The sequence below is a fragment of the Urocitellus parryii genome, chromosome X (genome assembly GCF_045843805.1).
Source record: "Urocitellus parryii isolate mUroPar1 chromosome X, mUroPar1.hap1, whole genome shotgun sequence".
Taxonomy (NCBI): Eukaryota; Metazoa; Chordata; class Mammalia; order Rodentia; family Sciuridae; genus Urocitellus; species Urocitellus parryii.
The window spans coordinates 117,402,129-117,421,360 of NC_135547.1; the positions used below are offsets into that span (position 1 = coordinate 117,402,129).

Below are 19,232 nucleotides of genomic sequence, written 5' to 3' on the forward strand. Positions count from 1 at the left end.
TTTTAATTTTTTAATAGGGATAATTTACTTGCTTTCACATTTTCTAGAAGTCCATTATTTATGCAGGTGTATTTATTTTTAAAGAGACAGGTCTCTTTATGTTGCTGAGCTTGGCCTCAAACTTATGTATATATATAGATAGATGTTCATGTACCTTCATTTTTTTATGTATTCATTTATATGCGGTGCTGAGAATTGAACCCAGTGCCTCACACATGCTAGGCAAGTGCTCTACCACTGAGCTACAACCCCAACCCCTTGGCCTCAAACTTTTGATCCTCCTGCCTCAGCCTCTGGAGTAGTGGGGATTACAGGTGTGCGCTACTATGCCCAATTTTATATAGACATTTTAATTTCATTCCTGGAATTGTTCTTTTTCTCTCTTGCTCTTGTTTCTTTTGATGTGGAGGATCATATCTAGAGCTTTGAGCATGCAAAGCATGAGCTCTACCACTGAACTACAACCCCAGCCCCCAGTAATCCCTGTTAACCAAGCTTCCTACTCCTATTCCCCTGCCTTAGCTCCCCTATCATCCCTCTACTTGGTTTATTGCATCTGCCATCTATCTGGTTTCCCTACCACTTGTAGTCTCTGTGCATGAGTTGTTCTCCCACAGCCTACCCATTGACTAGTGCACCCCAGCTTTCACTGTGCCCCCTATAGATCAGAAGGCTCTGAGACAAATGAAATGAACAGACATTTGATGCAGTTGAGCCTTTTAGGAGGCGATTTAGACAAACAAGGATGAGTTTGGAGTTGCATTTTTTTTTGGAACTGGGGATAGAACCCAGGGTTTTGTGAATGCTTTGCCACTGAGCTACATCCCAGCCCCCTGGAGTTGCATTTATTTTTAAATGAACTTTTCACCAAGCAAAAGAACCAAAAAGTATTAGCTCCTGGGGAAAAGAAACTGGCAAAGGAAAAGAATCATAATCTTAGTGTATCTTGTAATAAGACTTTTGGTAATGTTTATGTAGTCATAATGAGTGAAAGCACTTACATTCATTTTCTAAGGCTGTTGGAACAAAGTACCACAGGGTGGCTTAAATAACAAAAACTTGTTATCTCACAGTTCTGGAGACTGGAAGTCTGAGATCAAGATGTTGGTGGAGCTGGTTCCTTCTGAGGGTTTGAGAAAAAGATCTATTGCAGGCCTCTCTCCTTGGCTTATAAGTGGCCATCATTTTCCCTCTATGCTTGTCTCTGTGTCTAGATTTTTCCTTTTTATAAAGACACTGGTTATATTGGATTGGGTTCATCCTAAAGACTTCACCTTAATTAATTATATGTGTAATGACCCTATTTCCAAATAAAGCCACATTCTGAGGTACTGCTGGTTATCTATGTGAATCGGGGGAGGAAAGCATACAACCCATAACAACATTGAACACTGATCCAACCCAAAATATGTTACATCCATACTGGGGCAGTGGAGAAGGGTGGGTACTGTGTAGGTATATGTAAGTGGTAGAGGAGGATATTAGGCTTCATTTTCCATGTGAGAAAAGCAGAAAAGATGCCCAAGAGGGAAAAATCTCAAGGCAAAGCCATGCTAGAATCTTTAATTTAGAGACATGAAAGCAAATACCAAATAGTCAACTAAGAGAGGGCTAAGCAGTTGCCTCAGGGGAAGGGAAGGTGGAAGTCTGGTCTTTTCTATAATAGACTTTTTTTTTTTAGTTATACATGGACACAATATCTTTTTTATTTTTTAAAATATTTGTTCTTTAGTTGTAGGTGGACACAATACCTTTATTTTATTTATTTTTATGTGGTGCTGAGGATCGAACCCAGTGCCTCACATGTGCGAGGCAAGTGCTCTGCCACTGAGCCACAACCCCAGCCCTTCCATATCAGACTTTTACAGCTATTTGAATGTTTAAGTGGGTGTCAGAGTGACTTGGGTGACATGGACCTCATTTTTTGTGCTCTATGTGTTGAACTGCTCTTGCTCTCAGGTGAGAAAAGGAAGTGGGGACTTTTATCACCACTAAAGGACTCTACTGACAGGAAGTGGAGTCTTGGGTTTTCCGGGACCTATTTAGTGTTTCATTCTGAATGGACCTGATGATTACTTTTTAGTTCCTTTTACAATATCTGTATGGACATAATCAAAAGCAGGGGTTTTTCTTGGTGAGGAACAATGGTGGTGTAGTTTATTGCATTTTCAAAATCTTCAGAAGATGTCTACTTCCTTTCCTGCATTGCAGTTATTGATTTAGAAGTGAGCTAGAAGCATATGACAGGAACTGTCATGAGCCCAATCTGAAGTTAATTTTATTTTGGTTACAGGTAATTGTTTCATGTCTGCTTTTGTGGGGAACATTGGTGATAGATTTCCCTTTTTTTCCCCCAAAAAAGCTTTCTTCTTACCTGAGCAAACTTCTGTCTTCATCTGTGCTCCTGTGATGTGGCAGTGGAAATGTTGAATGCCCAAGTGGGAATTCATAGCTGCAGAAAGTTCAAGTTCCTCTTACTGATGCTAAATCACTTGTGGAATGTGTTCATCTGTTAAGTAGCTGATGGAATGAATGTATTAGGCTATGGGTGGAAATAACTAGAAAAACAATCTGGCAAATAAACAGACCAGGAAAGTTAAAAACAAACAAACAAACAACAAACTTTGTGGCACACAATCCATAAAGTATTAGTACTTCTCATTAGAAATTAATGTTTGTACCATCAGTGTGCAAGTACAATGACCATAAAGGAGCTCAACTGCAATATGTGGCACATCATTCAACATACACTCAAATGATATATATATACACACACACACACATACACACATACATACATATATATATATATATATATATATATTCATTCATTCATTCATTCATTCATTCTTATCCCTACCATATGCCTGGCACTATGCCAGGTGGGGGCTAAGAGTGAACAAAAATATCTAATACTTTCTATTAAGGAATTTTAATCTGATTTGGGGTAGTAAAACATAGAATGTAAGCAATAATAAAAGAGTTAAAAGTCTAAGACAGGGGTCAGTAAATTATGGCCTAACGGCCAAATCTGGCCTAATGATTATTTTATAAATAAAGTTTTATTGGAATACCCCATGCTCATTTGTTTATGTTTATTGTCTGTGTCTGTTTATCATTATAACAGTAGTTAGAACAGAATATGAGCCTAAAATATTTCCTGTTGGCTCTTTAGTTTGTTTGCCAACTCCTGGTCTAAGGCAATAATCATAAAGTTTTATAAGACATTTTATGATAAGCAGAAATGATTTGGTCAGTGCTCTAGTTAGTACATTTGAGAATGGAATGATGGGTGGCCTGAGAAGAATTTTGTTGACCTCAAATCATGAAGATGGAGGGTAATTTGTGATGTAAGGAATAAGGAACCTGATTTCTTGAATGGGCACACACGTGGCATTGTCAAGGGAAGGGTGTGGAGGCTGGTATAAGCACAAGTGAGGTGGTCAGTGTCAAACCAGCATCAGATTGTGGTGGTTTTGAGTTCTAGGATCAAGACTGGGAACTTCCTGAAATCATAATATTTCTCAAAAGCAGCATTCATGTATGTAATCCAGACCTATCATGTGGTTGACCCCAAGAGATGTTCAGGTATATTGTAATACATTGTTAAGTTTATTTGTTTTATGAAGTACTAATTCTATGTGTGTTTGAACAAATATCTTTCATTCCCAGGACACGGTTAACCTCAAGATCCTCAGAGGGGTTCTAATCCCAGGAGAGTTGTATGGATAAGCAGTCTCCCATGCTGTAGGGCCAAAGTTATGGAGAATCTTTTGAGAAGGGAATTTTAGAAGGGAATGTGATGTAGATGAGAGATTGGAGGGAGGGAAGGAAGGAAGGAAGGAAAGAGGAAGGAAGGAAGGTGAAGATACTCCTATTCATCCTTGGTAGCTGCACTGCCTCTTCCTCCCCTTTAGGTCTTCTATACTGTCTGCCATTTTGTCTAGGTCTGCAAAGCTGTCCGCACACATCCTCCCACGCTGTGCTTCTACCTTCCATCCTCTGGGTTATCAGCCTTATTCAGGTGGTCCACTGTCATCATGTTACCACCTGCCACCCCTTGCTGTGCCCTCTGGTTTGTATTATGTTGTCTTGATACCTGTTACACACTGAGCTTCTCCACTCTCCCTAAATCAGTTGCTTGAGTTAACTGATCTCTGCACACAAAATCCTCTCTCCTATATGGACACAGGCCTGAGTGCCCATGCAGTGTTTAGCTCTGGCCCTGTGGTAGGCTCAGCTGAGTGGTGAGGGTGGGGCACCAGGCCATTACCCATGCTGCTGGGTCTTCACAGCTACTCATCAATGTTTCCATTTATCTTTCACCCACTTTTTTTCCTTTTGTAAATTTAAACACACACACACACACACACACACACACACACACACACACAGATACACAGTGGAAAAAAATACAAAATTCCAGCTGGGCATGGTGGTGCACGCCTGTAATCCCAGCGGCTGGGAGGCTGAGACAGGAGGATCTGAGTTCAAAGCCAGCCTCAGCAATAGCAAGACACTAAGTAACTCAGTGAGACCCTGTGTCTAAATAAAACACAAAATAGGGTTGGGGATGTGGCTCAGTGGTTGAGTACACCTGGGTTCAATCCCTGCCCCTCCCCCCCAAAAACCCAACAGAATTCCATAGTGCATTTTGCAGTAAACTTATTCTAGACTTTATCTTCAAGTTCCTCAGATTCTGTTCTCACACTTGACCCTTACCAAAAAGATGACCCCTACGCAAGAGAACATGTCAATTCTCTGGTGTCACTCACTTTATGATGGCTAGAAAGTGAAAAAGAGAGAAATAGCCTGGGTTTCCACAATCCCCTTTAAGAACATGTTCCCAGTGACTTAAAAACTCTTACTAGACCCCACTTCTTAAAGGTGCCACCACCTCCCAATAGCACCACACTGGGAACCAAGCCTTTAACACATGGGCCTTTGGGGGACATTCCAGATCTATATTAAAGCATATTTCTTCCATGTTTCAGTGTGTATTTTTTTTAAAGATAAGGGCTCTGGGGGCTGGGGTTTTAGCTCAGTGGTAGAGCACTTGCTTAGCACATGTGAGGCACTGGGTTTGATTCTCAGCACCACATAAAGATAAATGAATTTATTAAAGGTATTGTGTTCATCTACAGCTAAAAATATTGAAAAAAAAAAGATAAGGGCTCCATTAAAAACCATAATTGTGATACCACTTTTACACCTGAACAACCCAAACCATAGCCTTCCTTATTAAATACACATCTCAAGAAACCCAAATTCAGGGCTGGGGATGTGGCTCAAGTGGTAGCGCACTTGCCTGGCATGCACGGGGCACTGGGTTTGATCCTCAGCACCACATAAAAATAAAAAAATAAAGATGTTGTGTCCACCGAAAACTAAAAAATAAATATTAAAAAATTCTCTCTCTCTCTCTCTTTCTAAAAAAAAAAAAAAAAGAAAGAAAGAAACCCAAATTCAGAATGCTCACAGAGGTGGCCTTGTCCACGGTGCACACCTGTAGACATGTGATACAGAACAGACTTGAATAATGCTTATTGATTATTTTTGTAAGTAGCTAAAAGTATATCTTTAAAAAGGAATTAGAATTAAGCATTGTTCAACCTCCAAAATAAACCCAGGTTAAGCCTCAGAAGTCCCTCAGGATATCTTCTGTAATGTATCTACTGCAGGGAAATGATCACAATTGTAATAAGTTGATATTGTTTTATATTTTATAATTCACAGAGACTGAAAACCGGAAGATACTTTGGATCAGTTCTTTGCGTAGTGCCCTTAAGAATGAATTGAAGCATTGAAACACCACAGAGAGAGAGAGAGAGAGACAGATAGACACACACACACACACACATTTTTATATCTTGTTTCTTAAAAAAAAAATATCCTTTTCGGGTTTGTTGCTGTGCATAGATAGCATGGTTAGCTAAATCACTTGTGAAATAGTGGTTACACCAGCTAGAGTTTCGCCAGCTTTAAGATTTTTCTCTTCATCTTTTAAGTTCATTGGGGAACATGATGCTTCTACTTGCACATTAAAACATTTTAACAATCCGGAAGTGTTTCACCATGTATTTTGTAAAGATAAGGACTTTTTTCAAAGCCATATCACAATATCATTTTTATACCTACATTAACTAATAATGTTTCCTTATCATCAGGCATTCAGTTCAAAATCCAATTTTTACATATAGCTAAAATATTTAAAAGATGTTTATTTGAAGCAGGCTTTGAAAGGCCTATATTTTGTAATAGATTGGTTATCTCTGAGTCTGTTTTAATTTACCTTCCCCATCTTATTTCTTTTTCCTTTGTGATTTTTGTTGTTTTGCTTTTGGTTTTTTTTGGGTATTAAGTAAGCAAATTCATTTGCACATAGTATTTACTACACTCTGGGTTTTTATTCATTCATTTATTTATTTAGGCACTGGAGATTAAATCCACTGGGGATTAATGCCAACCATTGAGCACATCTCCAACCCTTTTGATTTTTTATTTTGAGACAGGGTCTCTCTCACTAAGTTGCTCAGAGCCTTGCCAAATTGCTGAGACTGACTTTGAACTTGCAACTCTCCTACCTCAGCCTCCCAAGCTGCTAGGATTCTAGGTATGTGCCATTGCACCTGGCTACAGTCTGATGTTTGACTGTCAGGGTACCATGTAATGTATTTCTGGACCTGCTGTATCCCTCTTAAACTGGTAGTACATCCAGGGGCTTGATCTAATTTAAGCTCAGTTCATTGGCTAGAATATTTCACAGGTGGTGACACACACTTCTGTCACAAGGCTAGCAGTGCCTGCTTGTCTCTCTTTTTGTAATGTCAACTTGTTAGTGACCAATGTCCAGGTTCTTGATAACTTTAGAGATTGCAAAGTGTTGGGTGTCTCATTCCTTCATTCCTTTTTCATTTATTAGCAGGAATACTGCTATAGAAATTTTTCCTTGTCAACTATTTGTTTATCCTGAATTCGTATAGGAAAGGCAGGAAGGATGTTTGATTGTTTCTCTTGATTTGCTAGTTTTCAAAACAATGAATTGGTTCACTAGCATCTTCCAAAGTGTGACCAATGATTTTTAATACTATTACTATGAAACATACATAAGGAGACATCCAACTTATTCAACCTCTTTCAGTCCATTGTAGTTATCCTTGCAGTATTATATGTTGTACCATTTGTGGCCAATGGGAGCCTCTTTACATTTGCTTCTACATTCTTTTGGCACGACCCTGATGGTCTTTGAAGGCTTCCTTGCTTTGTTGGTATGAGAAGATGGTCCAAATTTATCACCTTTCCTGCCCCATGGCCTGGAATCAGTCTTTTTCCCAAGACTTTTTGGCTTCCTTTGTGTGAAAAATGGTATTTAGAGATTCAAATATAATTATTTCTGGAAAAAATGCACATATTGCTCCTCTTAGGTCATTCTTCTAGAAATCTTTCTGGTGCTATTGATCTCTTATGTTTTTATTTATATTTGTTTCAGTTTTGGATGTGATTTAAATTTTTTCAACTCCAGCATGGTTTATTTAGGTTTTATTCTACTTTATTTAGTAACTTTTCTTTTTCTTTTTTAAAGAAAGAGTGAGAGAGAGTGAGAAAGAGGGAGAGAGAGAGAGAACTTTAATATTTATTTTTCAGTATTTGGCGGACACAGCATCTTTGTTGGTATGTGGTGCTGAGGATCGAACCCTGGCCGCACGCATGCCAGGCGAGCGCGCTACCGCTTGAGCCACATCCCCAGCCCCTATTTAGTAACTTTTCAAAGGAAAGAAAAATGTTGGGGTTGAACTTCATTTCTGTTTTGTGCTACTCTATTTAGATACATACTTAGTAAGTGGTTTTCAGATTCTGTGACAAAGTGTTTACAATATAGTTGATTAAGAAAACACATTGGAAGAAGATACTTTTAGTTCTAGAAGCTTTTAGTTCAAATTGTTCAACTATTAGAACCACTAGCAAAAATGACTCCAAAAACATTGGCAGTTACTGTGTTGATAGATTAACAATTATATGTAAATTATTTGGTGAAACCATCCAATGCACCCTCCCTAATTACCACCACATTATGGTGTTCCAAATATGCTAGATATTACCTCCAGATTAGATGTGGGGGAGCTCAAGATAATTACATTGATGACAATTTAAAAACCTAGACTGTTTGAAAAGCCGCTGCTTTGCTGTTATCTTCTTCCTTTAGCTTTGTGAATTTGTTTCAGATCTCATCTTCTTGGATTCTCAGCTTTTTGTCAAAATCTTCCTTGCATTTCTTCCCACTCACCAATAAGCTTTTTTTTGGAGGGGGTGGTGGTGGGGGTGGTACTAGAGATTGAACCCAGGGGTGATTAACCACTGAACCACATCCTGGGCCCTGTTTTATATTTTATTTAGAGATAGGGTCTTTCTAAGTTGCTTAGGGCCCTCGCTGAGTTGCTGAGGATGGCTGTGAACTTGTGAACCTCTTGCCTCAGCCTTCTGAGCCACTGGGATTACAGGCATGTACCACTGCGCCTGGCACCAGCAAGCATTTTGAGAACCTGATGGGGCTATGCACTCTGCTAGCTAAGTACTGGAAGGAGGAAGATGCTCTGGGCAGTGTCTTTTCTTTTAGAAGGTTCTTAGGCTTTCTTCTGCTTTCCAGGGCCTGAGAGTAACAGGATTCCTACACCTGGGGGGTAAGTGTCTAAATGAAGAGGAACGTTAAATCTGCCCAGGGGAGCTGTAGATATAGCTCAGTTGGTTGAGTGCTTACCTGGGATGCTTAAGGCCCTGGGTTCAATCCCCAGCACCATAAACAAACAAATAAATAAAGTAAAGAAGTGCTACTTCTGGCCTGTATTACCATTAGCAGTTCATTCCAGATTAAAAAAAAAAAAAAAAAGAAAAAGAGAAAAAGAAATATCTATTACAGCTGAAACAGGTCCTGAGAAAGAGACTCAAACTATCCACCAAGAAATGATTACAAGGGCTAGCTCACTTCATAAAGTGCTTGCCTCACATGCCCAAGGCCCTTGGGTTCCATCCCCAGCACCACGAAAGAAAGAAAGAAAGGAAGGAAGGAAGGAAGGAAGGAAGGAAGGAAGGGGGGGGGAGGGAGGAAGGAGGGAGAAAGAAAAAGAAAGAAGAGAGAGAGAGAGAGAGAGAGAGAGAGAGAGAGAGAGAAAGGAAGGAAGGAAGGAAGGAAGGAAGAAAGAGAGAGAAAGAAAAATAATTTTGCCCTTCCAGGGAAGGCAGCAGTTTCACTATGGTTTCTTCTCACTTCACTGTCTACTTTCTCTCTTGCCAGACGGTGCATTTCTTGTTAACACAAAGCCCTACGGTGACTCAGTCCTTGTACCAACCCCACTGTGCCTACTGACCACATTTTTCTGTGGAATTGTTCCTAACTTCCCTTCTTTTGACCTGGACCTTGCCTTTTATGGCTGATTCAGCTTAGCTACACTGAAATGTACATGTCCAAATATAAAACCAGTTCCCCATCCTCCTCATACTATCCTCAAAAAACGCAAGAGTTGCATTTTATTTTAGACCTTACAAAGTATCTTGTACTATAGAGCTCCGTGAACTTACTTTGAATAAAACATTTTAAGCAAACCCTTTGGATATGTTATCCACAATCAAATATGTTTCAACCATCCTTGCAGGGTCTGTTGAATAGAATCATTCATGAAATGAGAGGGTGCTGAGGGGTAGGAGGCAATGTTTTTTAATTGTTTTACTTTGCATAATCTGTAATTAAATTAATATGTAGTATAAGCAGATTGTTCCTTCTTGTGTTTTAAAGTTTGCATATTCTGGTTGGATCTCCTTACTGAGAAAGATAGAGGATCATTTTCTAATCAGACATCTGTCTTTGGGTCTCCTTTGAGTCTGAGAATCAGGCTGACATTATGAAGTTAGGAAAATCTCTACTCATCTACAAGCCATTTTATTACTTAAAACTGTATGTGTGTGTGTGTGGGGGGTGTTGGGGATTGAACCCAGGACACTCTGCTACTGAGCTACGGCTCCAACCCTTTAAGAATTTTTTATTCTAAGGTCTAGGGTTGTAGCTCAGTGGTAAAGTGCTTGCCTAGCATGTGTGAGGCACTGGGTTTGATCCTCAGCACCACATAAAAATAAATAAATGTATTGTGTACATCTACAACTAAAAAAATTTTTTCAGTGGGAGGTACCTGGAATTGAACTAATGGGTACTCAACCACTGAGCCACATCCCCAGCCCTATTTTTTTTTTTTTTTTTTTTTTTTTGGTACCAGGGATTGAACTCGGGGACTCAACCATTGAGCCATATTCCCAGCCCTATTTTGTATTTTATTTAGAGACAGGGTCTCACTGAGTTGCTAAGCGCCTCGCTGTTACTGAGGCTGGCTTTGAATTTGTGATCTTCCTGTCTCAGCTCCCAAGTTGCTGGGGTTACAGGTGTGTGCCATCACGCCTAGCTTCAACTAAAAATATTTTTTAAATATTCTTTTATTCTGAGACAGGGTTTCCCTGTGTTAGTGAGGCTGGGCTTGAACTTGTGATCCTCCTGCCTCAACTCCCCTAATAGCTAGAATTACAGGCATGCACCACCAGGCCCAGCTTAAAACTGTTAAATATTTATGTATTTATAAGCTTTCTCTTTTATACTTGATTTTTTTTTTTTTTTTTGATGCTGGGGATTGAACCTAGGGCCTTACTGCATGCAAAGCAAGCATTCTACCAACTGAGCTATATCCCCAGCCCCTTGTAGTTGAATTTAAAAAAGAGTTGTCTTCTTTAAGTGACTAAGCTGTTTTGACTTAACTTTTTAGTAAATCGGTTTTCTAAGGTCCTATTTATTTTCCCCTACATGATTGCTGTGTACAACTGTTCTCTATATTGGCTTAAACAACTATATGATTGTCTTTATTGTTCAGTATTTTTTTTAAAATCCAAAAGTAATTTGCACCCTTTATCTGTGCTTTCTTTTTCACTTAAGGCTTTTTCTGGCTGCACACCTGGAATCTCAGGTATTAGGGAGGCTGAAACAAGAGGTTCATAAGTTTAAGGCCAATTGGGCAAATTAGTGAGACCCTGTCTCAATGTAAAGAAAATTTTAAGAAAGCTAGGGATGTAGTTCAGTGGTAGGGCCTTGCTTGATTCAATCCTCAGTCATTTTTTTTTTCCCTCTGGTGGCCAGGTTATTCTTATCCTCTCTATATAAGGCATATTCTGGAAAGAGAAGTGTTCTAGGTTTGCAAGGGTTAATTTTAGTCAGGAATTGTTTAGTAACTCATTGTTCCAGAGCCCCTTGGGTGTTTTGTTTCAGGATCAGGCCCAGTTGAGGCAGAGGCCTCAAAATACAGGCTATGAGGCCTCAGGCTTTATGAATGCTTTCCTGTCCAGGCCCTGCCTCATGTTCTAATCTTTGATTGGACGCCTTTGTGCTGTTAGGAGCAATGGTTGTACCACAGGTGGGAGTGGAATTGAAGCTGATCATAATAGTACTTGAGGGCTTGGATTGTAGCTCAGCAGTAGAGCGCTTGCCTAGCATGTGTGAGGCCCTGGGTTCGATCCTTAGCACCACATAAAAATATTGTGTCCAACTACAACTAAGAAATAAAAAAAAATAGTACTTGAGAGACTTGAATCAGTGGGTCATACTTTTGGCCAACTGGTCATGTTGATCTTTGACTTTCTGTAGCCTTTGAATCAAACAGTAGCTTACATCTGTAATTGCATTTCTTTGTGCTGAATGAGAAGGTATGGTTTAGGGTTAACACTTTTCTCAGGATACTCCTAGGTTGTATGGATGCACCTGATCACCAGAATTTATTGAGCACCTACTGTATGCCAGATACCAGGCAAGCAGTAGGTAATGCTCAGATCTGTCCTTTGAGGGCTCCCATCCAGGAGATAGACAGGGAGACAGGTTCAGGGAAGCCCTCACAACATGTCATGATAATGGCCTATAAGACTAGTGACTGTCATTTATGGAGCAGCTTCTATAAATAGGAATTTAGAGGTACCGCTCCTCATTCTTGCACCAGATCATCTCCCATATTTTTTGTTTGTTCTTTGTACCAGAGATTAAACCCAGGGGCACTTTACACTCGAGCTACTACCTCAACCATTTTTATTTTTATTTTGAGATAGGGTCTTGCTAAATTGCTGAGGCTGGCCTTGAACTTGCAGTCCTCCTGCAAAAGAAAAATGTGACTTGTGTATAGGCTTGCTTTTTTGTAATTAGAGATCTTCCCCATAGCACCTGTGGCCTTGAGCTGGAAGGTCCAGACCCCAAACCCTCTGCCCCAACACTAATAGGAAAGCACTGGATGGTGACAACTTGGCTTTGTATGGACTTATGTAGGGAAGAGTGTATTAATTTTTTAATACTGGGTATTGAACTAAGCCACATTCCCAGGCCTTTTTGTTTATTTATTCTGAGACAGGGTCTCATTAAGTTGTTGAGGTTCTTTGAACTTGTAATCTTCCTGCCTCAGCCTCCCAAGCCTCTAGGATTACAGGCATGTACCGCCACGCCTTGCAGGAAGAGTATATTCTTTAAGAAGTTGATGCATGAGTCTGTTGGGGTTCTACTGTTGCAAATAAGATAAACCAACTCTCCCTTAACTGAAGAAAGTTAAAGGATTTATTGGAAGACTTCAAAGTGGTTTATGGGGTGGAAGGAGAACCCGGAGAATCATGTCTGAGAAAGACTGTATGTAACCAGGCAACTCCAGGGATTTCCAACTCTTTTGAGAGGCCTGGCAAGGGATTTCTGCTCCAGCCATTCCCAGTCTTTGTCAAAGTACTATGAGTCACAGTTGGGTCCTGTGCCCATACATTAGCTGGCAGAGTGCTGAACATGTTGACAGGTGGTCCTATCAGATTGTATCTCATGGGGGAGTGGTTTCCCCTTCCTGAATGGGGAGTGGTCTCTCCCTGGGGCACAAACACAGTCAGCCAACTTGATGAACAAATGTCTACTACCAAAAGTTCCTCAATATATCATGCAAGCTTTTCTTTTTTTAAATTTTCAAAAGCTATATTGAGGTATGAAAATTTACCCAGTTTAAGTGTACAATTTAGTACATTTTTAGTAAATTCACAGTATTGTGCAATTCTTACCACAGTTTAATTAAAAATTATTTCCATTACCTCAAAAGATCCCTCTTACCCATTTGTAGTATGTTGCTCTTCCCAGCCCTGGTCTCAATTAACCACTGATCTATTTTCTGCCTTTTTAGATTTGAACATAGATTTTTATATTTTCCCGACTAGTGTACCTTTTGGATTTCTGGAAACTATGGCCCAGAATCATAGGGGAAAAAATAGAAGCCCTGCAGTGGTACAGAATTGTATATCTTGCTGGTCTTAGTTTTCTCTGCTCTTGTTTTAGATCTTCATTTTTCTCCTATAGACTGCCATTTGGTTGAGTGGAATCCTAGTCTTAAAACTGCCATTATTTAGTCCTCAGTCTCTTTTTTTTGGGGGGGGGTGCTGGGGATTGAACCCAGGGCCTTGTGCATGTAAGGCAGGCACTCTACCAACTGAGCTATATCCCCAGCCCATAGTCCTCAGTCTTTCTAAGGAGAACATTTCAGACCTCAGTTCTTCATCCGTAACATTAGGAAAAGGATTTGATGAAATGGTAGCCTAATGTTCTTTCTATCACCAGTAATCAGCAATCATGATCTTTTCTGGTAAAATCTTTTCTGGTAAAAAAATATTGCTTCTTGGTTTTCTGTGCTTCCTTCAATCAGAGGACTAAAACAAAACATTAAAATTAAAAATTTATTCTTCAGAGCTGGGTGCGGTGGCACATCATTGTAATCCCAGCTAGCTGCTCTGGAAACTGTGGCAGGAGGATCACAAGTTAGGTCAGTCTCAGCAACTTAGAGGGGCCCTGTCTCAAAATAACGTAAAAGTGGTTGGGGGTGTAGCTCAGCAGTAGAGTGCCCCAGGACCCAATTTCCAGTACTGCACCCCCCAAAAATGTGTGTGTGTGTGTGTGTGTGTGTGTGTGTGTCTCTATTCTTCAGAATTCACAAAATGGAAAATCATACGTGGTAAATGTGTAACATTTCTACTTCTGAAATGATTAAAACTGAAAACTGCATCAAGACTTTTGCGACATTGCATGCGCGCATGTATGTGTATAAAACAAAGGAAATTAATTGGAAACTCTCATTCTCCTTCATGCACTTTGGTTTATTCAAATATTTATTGAGTCAGACATGATGCTAAGTGAGGGAGATAAAATCCTGAGAAAGATAAGGGCTTTTCCCAGATGGAGCTTGCAGGCAGTTGGGATAAGCCAACGTGAAATTGCAGCTCAGAAAGCTGGGCTAGGAGAGAGGAAGTAAATACAGCAAGCAAAGCAGGAGGGGCCAGGTCACAGAGTGACTGCACCATTACCACCGTGAGAAGTTGGCTGTGAGAAGCTGCTTGGCAGCTGGCTTAGCCAACCGACAGTTAAAAACCACCCATTTCATCTTTGGGGGGAGGAGACATTCAGCAAATTTGAAGGCGGAGATAGGGAAGGTTGAAGTGTTTTCATTTCTAAGCAGATTTCTTATCTCCTCTGGCTCTATCTTTTCATAACACTGGTTAACTGTAGCTTTGTTTTTTGCAGCACAGTAGATGTAGCAAACTTGTGGAGGCTTTTGGCACAGCGGGCAGCTGGAGGGTATTATTTTTCTGATGGGGAGACATTCTTAAAGATTTGTAATTTATGGTGCCTTTAGAAATGGGATTTTGTTTACTGTTGTCCTAATTATACCTCTGATATATTTTACTTAGCTTAATGTTTTAAGTTTGTGCTCATGCCCAGAGGTAGTTTCCCAAAGGGTACTATTAAAAAACAAAAACAAAAACTTAGGTAATGTTTTATCCTTGGTGCAGCTACTTATAGTTTCCTGAAGGCAAGGAAGTGGGTTTTAGGGGACAGATTTTCTGTGGACTCTTGTGAACATTTTGGCTATTTGTGCAATCTGAGGTCTTCGTTGCCCATTTGCCAAGCATTATCCTAAACCCTTGCTGTGCAACATAAATACAGTGTAACCCACACATGTCATTTTAAATGTTCTAGCCACCACATTAATAAAAATTTTAAAAATGGTGAAACTGAATAATGTATTTATTTAACCCAACTTATCTAAGGTATCATTTCAACATAAAAATTATTGATGAGTAATTATACATTCTTTTTTTTCCCAGAATAAGTTTTTGAAACTTGCTGTGCTTTTAGAGCACATCTCCATTCAGACATTTCAAGTACTTAGTAGCCGCATGTGGCTAGTGATACTGTATTGGACAGAAAAGTCCTAAACTCTTCAAAATCCTGCAGAGAACATAGGAAAGGGCACTTAGAGGGGGTAGGGGAGATATAGCTCATGATATAGGAGCTCTTAATGAAACTCTGCATAGGTTTTCTACCCTTAGAGAAACCTAATATATAAAAAAATTCATCTTGACAGGAAAAGTAAAGCAGGAAGTGATTATTCATGTTACAAAAGAATCAACCGCAGGATCTTTTAAATAGCAAACTCCCTTAGTGCACTGAAGAATATGACTCAATTTGCAAAAATGTGATTGACACTTGACATTTTAGTAGCACCTTTGTTGGGCAGAGAACTATCTGCCATTATAAAATGGAAGCCGAGTGGTGTGGTTATGAAGCCCGCACTGAGCACCTATTGCATGTCTTGGACTGTCACAGGGGGCCAGAAGGGAAATAAGGGTGATTTCATACCCAGAAGGCATTTAGATGCCTACTTGGAGGACATATGCATAAGCCTCCTCAGCATCGGATGGTGGTCTCAGTGGCAGGGCTAGGGAGGCCTGGGAGCTGGAGGAGCCAGGCAGCTAGATTGGATGCAGTCATAGGCAGGGTGGTCAGAAGGCAGGGAGGGTTCATGTGATTACTTATGTTTAAGAAAATTTAGGGCTAAATTGGGAGTTTAAAGAAAGGGTAAATCGGGAAAGACCACGTGGATAGGATATTGGATGCAAGACTCAAATATTATGTAGTTATGCTCTATTTATCTTTGAGTCCCCAATCCCTAATCCCTAGCCTTGGTCATAGCAGGCATCTATTAAGGCTTACCCTTGGGTCACTGAATGAGAGATTGAAGAAATTTCAGGATGTGTACCTCTCTGGTTGGGTGTATCAGGCAGCAGCTGTTTACTTCTCAGTAGCCATCTACTTAAAGTGAATTCAAAATTTTCTTTATCTTCCAACTTTATTTTGGTATCTCCTCTCATCTCAGTGGATCCCTGAAGTGGCTCCATCCTACTTTGGAGAGTAGTGACTCAGAAAATGAACTTAACTTCCTTGCTGAGCTTCAGGTTCTTTTATTGGGCATCATATTCATATAGAGAACAGAGAAAATGCAGCTTGCTATTTAGGGAGGAAGAAACAAGGCTGTACTCCATAAGTTGGTCAGGTCCTGAGTCCCTGAGAGGACATAGGGTTTAAGTTCACCATCGAGGTCCTAGGCCCAGACCTCTTCTTAGAAGCTTCTCTGTTCTCCTCTCACATTGCAAAGGCATGCCAGTGGGCAGTTTCCTTCAGCACCACCCACCAGGAATCCCTCCTCTTCATGTGCTAATGGAATTGGCCCTTGAGAGTGACTTTTCCAAGCCTTTTCATTTCTTGTTTCAAAAAGGGTACCTGTGGTTAAGAAATTAGGTGATTTCTCCATTGTGTGAACCCTGTAGAGTGTGCTTACATGAACTAAAATGGCTATGGCATCACTAGGTGATATGGTCTCATTAGACTGCCATCATATATGCGGTCCATCATTGAGTGAAGCATCATTTCATGGCGTGTGATTGTATGTTACTGTACTAACTTAAGATTAAGGAAACCCCTCCGAAACCTTTATTATTAGGTTTGATGAACTTTTGGGAAACAGCAGATTAAGTATTGTATGGCTATAAATTGGGGGAAACCAAAGACATTTTCTACATGGCTCAGGCACATAGTTTTTAAATCTTACTAATACTGATAACTCAACATTTACACCTACATCAGAGGTGGGAGTAAACCCATGATACAAATTGTGTTGATTATGAGAATCCTGTGGTCATCTCCCTGTAAGATGTGATTGTCTTGTCCCTGTGTTCACCTCCGAATGTGGCTGGTAAAAAACTCTCACCAAGAGCTGAAGTGGCAGCTCAGCCATTTTCTTATCTATTTAGATTCTAGTTAAGTATTGTCTTAACTCCTGCTTTCTTCACACAAATCTTTTCAAGCCCATAATCCATTTAGTGAGGGCAATTTTAGGTTAAAGGGGTAAGGTTCATAAAACGGCTTTACCTGGAGTCATCACAGAACTGGAGAGCACCCAACAGTGCGGAAGCTGGTGATTGCTCTAGCAGGTCTCCTTGTTCAGTGCTCCTTGGTTCCACTGTCTCTCAGGCTACTTCCTGTCCCTTGAAAGATCCCTGACTTTCTGAACTGGAGACCAAGTGAAGGAGCCAGTATCATTCTGTAAGTGGAAGTTGTGGTTTTATTTTTTTTTTTTAACTTTTTAAAATTAAAATAAAATGAACAGATGTTCTTTTTCTCCTCTCATCTCAGTGGATCCCTGAAGTGGCTCCATCCCACTTTGGAGAGTAGTGACTCAGAAAATGAACTTAACTTCCTTGCTGAGCTTCAGGTTCTTTCATTGGGCATCATAATATTTAATTAGGAAATGGGATGATGTGGAAAGCAGTGTTTGGTGCATGCATAGTGGTTACTGGGACTTCAGTTCCTATGGCAAAACTTCCATAGATCCATCTTTAGGTTATTTGAAGAGAGCTAGAGAGCTGTTTTTTTTCCCCGTTGAGATGAGGTCTTGGGCTGTGTGCCCAGGCTGGTCTCTAACTTGTAGGCTCAGGTTATCTTCCCATCTCAACCTTCTAGTATCTGGGACTGCAGGTGTGTGCCACTATGCCCAACTGAAAGCTGTTTCTTTTTAATATATTGGTTATAGATAGATATAATACCTTTATTGTTATTTTTCAAAATAATTTTTAGTTGTTGATGGACCTTTATTTATTTATATGTGGTGCTGAGGATTGAACCCAGTGCCTCACACATGCTAGGCAAGCATTCTACTACTGAACCACAACCCCAGCCCACTGAGCTATAACCCCAGTGCTCTGAAAGCTGTTTCTTAACCATTCCAGTTGTTAGGATGGTTCATTTTAACCGCTGGGGAACAGAACCCTACACAAGAAGATGGGAATGTTTCTGCCTGCATGCTTGTTAGGAACTAGGAGATATTGAAAAAGGTTACCTTGTTTCTGCTCTTACACTCCTTTCCATTGATAAGTGATGACAGTGGGTCACTACTCAACCTCATCCTGAGCATATTTATGACAGTGGAGTGAGTCAGCTAATTTTGGGATGAAACTATGATCTTGGGAAAGGAAATTCCACTTTGAGTTGCTTATGACTGGCTGCTTTAGCTGACATTGAGTGGAGAGTCTGAGTGGATAGGATATTCTGAAATGGCAGTGCCTTGGGAACTTATCGCTAATAGATATGCAAAGCCCTTGTGATGGGGACCCACTCACCTGCCAGCTGTTTGCTTAGAAAACTGACCTCAATGAATTAATTTTTTTGTTGCTCATTTGTGCCTTTTGTCTTTTATTTATGAGATCTTTGCCAAACCCAATGTCATTACAGTTTTCTTTTATGCTCTCGTAGATCTAGAAAAGAGGCACTTGAAGGCTCCAAATGAAATGACAAGGAAAGGGAAATGCCAATTGCCTTGATTTGATCAGTGCACACTATGTGCATATGTTAAAATATCACACTATATATACCTCATTATTAAGTATAATTATTACATGTTAATAAAAAACCAAGAAGGAAAGAAAAAGATTTACAATTTGAGCTCTTACATTTAGATCTGTAACCCATTTCCGTTAGTTTTAGTACATGCACTTTTAAAAATAAAGATCATTTAACTTTTCCATTATTTTATCATAACTTCAGAGTTGCTAATTTACCACTTGGGGCTCATCTAATTTTTTGCTATCTTTGTATTCATTCATTCATATGGAGCTGCAAATGAAAAAGGAAAAGGTATGGAGATTGGTGTGTATTGAGGTAGGCATGAGGAAGAGCCCAAATTCTCAATAAATTATATAATCAACTTGTGGATAAATTAACTAATCTCTGGATTGCTTGGCTCTGCTAATTTGCATTGGCACTTTGTCAATGAGAAAATCCATTTTTCTAGCCTGTTAACTCCACCTATTAT

At 39.9% G+C, this 19,232-nt stretch overlaps 1 protein-coding gene and 1 non-coding gene across 2 annotated transcripts in view; one reads left to right on the forward strand and one right to left on the reverse strand.

Annotated features, from left to right (window-relative positions):
- Sh3kbp1 (SH3 domain containing kinase binding protein 1) overlaps positions 1–19,232 on the forward strand; it is a 332,949-nt gene that overhangs the window by 33,087 nt on the left and 280,630 nt on the right. The gene's annotated exons all lie outside the window — the stretch shown is intronic.
- On the reverse strand, positions 13,463–13,535 carry Trnav-uac (transfer RNA valine (anticodon UAC)). Its single transcript has one exon. It is a non-coding gene; the product is annotated as a tRNA-Val (tRNA).